Consider the following 3,728-nt stretch of genomic DNA (forward strand, 5'->3'; position numbering starts at 1 on the left):
CAGTGTGGAGCAGGAGCACGAGCCAGTCTTGCCAAGCTGAGCTGTTCTAGCCACTTTTGGGGAGGGGGAGTTTCCATTTGAAAAAGGTCCCGATCAACAGACGGAACACACCTGACCCATGAGTGAAGATGGAGAAAGTGATGTGTGGTGTGGTGTGGTGTGGTGTGCTAGGATGAGGGCCGGCAGAAGTGGTGCTCGGCCCATCGAGGTGCTCGGCCCATTTCAGCCCGGCTGCCCAGTGAGTGCAGGACTGAGATAGAGGCAGCCGGGTAATGAGCCATGTGGAGCGCATCCTCTCCTCACTCTCCCAACACCCCGCAAGGGCCTGTGTGTGTGTGTGTGGGTCACACATGGGCTCCACACTAAGCCCGTCACTGGCTTTCTATGGTGTGAAACAGCCCGAAACATATTGTACACTGTGTCTGTGTGTGTGTGTGTGTGTGTGTGTGTGTGTGTGTGTGTGTGTGTGTGTGTGTGTGTGTGTGTGTGTGTGTGTGTGTGTGAGAGAGAGTCAATGGACGTACAGTAATAGATGGGTCACTTCAGACGTCAGCATCCTCTAATAGGTTACCTTTTGCTACCCTGTTGACATAAAATGATACTTTTAGAAGAGCAGCACACGTGAGCGGCTAACCTTGACCTTAAATTCTCCCAGATCTCACTGATTGAGATCTCTTGACTTCATATCGGTGTCTGTGCTGTGGTAGTAAATAGCAGAAAGCAGTGTAGACTGATCTGGCTGTGTTATAAAGCAGCATGCTAATCCACAGAGTGTGTTGCATGCCTCCCTGGGCAGCCAGGTAAATAAACGACACAATTCCTTTTCAGCAATTCTTATTTCCCTAATCACATTGACAGAAGTCTTTTCTGGAGGTATTCTGCTTGGCTTGTATTTAAGACTGATCCAGGTTTGTGTTTTTATGTAGTCATTACTTCCCAGATAGGTCTTTGAGAACGTGTTGAAGAAATGACCCCCTCTCCTACCTCCTTCCCCCCATTTTGATTTATTCATCTCAGCCGAGGATGTATGCAGACATGGAGAAAAATCCCTGGATCTTGAATAGAGTGACGGAGGATCTATAATTCATGAAAGCTAATGCATTGTTTCTGTTGCTTTATATGCCACTGCTTTTCTCCCCCTCTGTCTCTCCCCCACTAGCAGAGTCTCTGGCAAAGGTTGGCAATAATATCGGTATTGAAATGAGAAGTTTGAAAGACGCACCGCTCCCCTTTTTATGTGTGTGTAAACTGATTGGAATCACACATTGGGGGCTTACAGAATGGAGCTTTAAATGTTAAATGGGGGTTGAAGTCTGCCTGAACTAATTTGTAGAGCTTTGCACCATGTTGACATTTAAATGTGATAAGAATAGAAAACTGTATGCCGACCTATTTTGAAGATGCTTTCGGAATACATTCACATCAGCCCTGGCCTATAATTAATAAAAAAAAGACAGTGTTTTTGCCCCCTTTTTTATTCCACCAGATTTGATTATAATACAGCCCTTATAAGACACAGGGCGGAGAGAAAAACAGAGTAGGACTAAAATATTAGCGGGGAAGGAATTAGGAGGGAAGTGGATAGCACACACCTGGGTTTGGGAGTGAGATTGCGTTGGCTGGCTGACTGCTGTGCTATCACATTACCGTCATCCAGTCCCGGTGTTTGTGCGAGAGAGTGGAGAGGAGAGGGACCTTGCGAAATCAGCATGCAAATAACGGCACATTGTTAACTTAATCAGATGCAGGAGAGAAAATATGGGAGGGGGGGGGGGGGGGTTGTGGGTGGAGGGTGAGATGGGTAGGGAGGGAAGATGGGAGGGAGGAAGGGAGTGAGAAAGAGAGAGAGAGAGAGAGAGAGAGAGAGAGAGAGAGAGAGAGAGAGAGAGAGAGAGAGAGAGAGAGAGAGAGAGAGAGAGAGAGAGAGAGAGAGAGAGAGAGAGAGAGAGAGAGGAGCAGGGAAGGCGAGACGGGAGGGGGTGATGTGGGGTGGGCGCGCAAACAAGAGTCAGGGTCCTCTGAAATGGCGGAGGGTGAAGAGATTAAACCCTTCTACCGATAGGGTGATGTCAGCAGGGTCGCTGCAGCTGGCTCCCCAGGGGAAAGGGTAAGGGTAGACTGAGTGTGTGTGTGTGTGTGTGTGTGTGTGTGTGTGTGTGTGTGTGTGTGTGTATACGTGTGTCTCTCTCTGTGTGTGTGTGTGTGTGTACTGTATGTGTGTGTGTCTGTGTGACTGTGTGTGTGTATGTGTAACTGTGTGTGTGTGTGTGTGACTGTGTTTGTGTGTGTGTGTGTGTGTGTGTGTGTGTGTGTGTGTGAGAAAGATGAAGAGCCAGGCAGTGTGAGCACTATCTGATGTGCTTGTGAAGGGCTGTGAGGAGATAGGCGCTCACGCAGGCAGTAATAGGCGCTAGCCGAGCGGATCAGGCGGACGCTGTGTGGCGCTGGTGGATGAGCGGCAGGATCAGGGCCCTGCAGTCGGAGGCCGCACCGCACCGCGCCGCGCTCACCTGAAAAACACGCGCAGGTGCAAGGATGGCCAGCTCACTGAAAGCCCTCCACTACCCACCGCTAGCCATGGGCACGCAGAGCCGAGGCACTCGGTGGGCTCCACATGGTACCACCCGTACCAGCCTCCCACCTCACCCCTCTCGGCTGTCAGTCACCTACTCCTCGGCAGGTGGCGCTCTCTGTACCCGGCCTCCTCCTCCTCCTCCTCCTCCACCTCCTACACCTCCTACTCTTCCACTTCCACCTCCTCCTCCTCCTCCTCCACTTCCACCACCTCATCCTCCTCCTCCTCCACTTCCACCTCCTCCTCTTCCACTTCCACCTCCTCCTCCTCCTCCTCCTCCACTTCCACCTCCTCCACTTCCACCTCCTCCTCCTCCTCCACTTCCACCTCCTCGTCCTCCACTTCCACCTCCTCCTCTTCCACTTCCACCTCCTCCTCCTCCACTTCGACCTCCTCCTCTTCCACTTCCACCTCCTCCTCCTCCACTTCCACCTCCTACTCTTCCACTTCCACCTCCTCCTCCTCCTCCTCCACTTCCACCTCCTCCTCCTCCACCTCCTACTCTTCCACTTCCACCTCCTCCTCCTCCACTTCCACCACCTCCTCCTCCTCCTCCACCTCCTCCTCCACCTCCTCCTCCGTTCTTTTAACATGCCGTGCACTCAGCTCGAGCGCAGCCCTCCTTGTCCACGTGTGGAGTTATTTAAATCCCACGCCGCCGCCGCCGCTGCTTCCTCCAGCCGGGAGCTTATTCTTTAATGAGCCTGTCAGTGGATGACACATACCGGACTGAGCCAAGGGCCCCCCCAGCTGCTCCCGGGCTGCCGGCAGAGGAGTGATCCGCCGAGGTCCCGACCTCCTGTACGCCCGAGTGTTCGTGCCGGGCTCACCGTCGGACAACATGCTCACCGTAACCCATACAACATGTTAATGCGGCCGGCCGCGGCGCACCCAAAACAGATGAAGGAAAGGGTGGGGGAGGTTGCAGGGGATGGAGGCAGGGAGGAGGAGGAGGTGGAGGTGGAGGAGGTGGTGTAATCCCCATCCTCACACTGGAGCCCCCCTACCCCAACCGTATTCTGCCACCGCTTAGCCTCTCTTGGGAGACCCCCTCCTGAATGCCTCGCTGAGGGGTCATTTTTCATTAAAGCATCCTTGCTTTTTATGAACTTATCTTTCCTTTCTTCCCTCCCTCCCTCTCTCTCTCTCTTTT

This window comes from Alosa pseudoharengus, unplaced genomic scaffold, assembly GCF_046254945.1.
Source record: "Alosa pseudoharengus isolate Yale_2024_CS ecotype anadromous, Long Island Sound unplaced genomic scaffold, YU_APseudo_1.1 YU_APseudo_1.1_scf_16, whole genome shotgun sequence".
In the NCBI taxonomy this organism is placed as follows: domain Eukaryota; kingdom Metazoa; phylum Chordata; class Actinopteri; order Clupeiformes; family Clupeidae; genus Alosa; species Alosa pseudoharengus.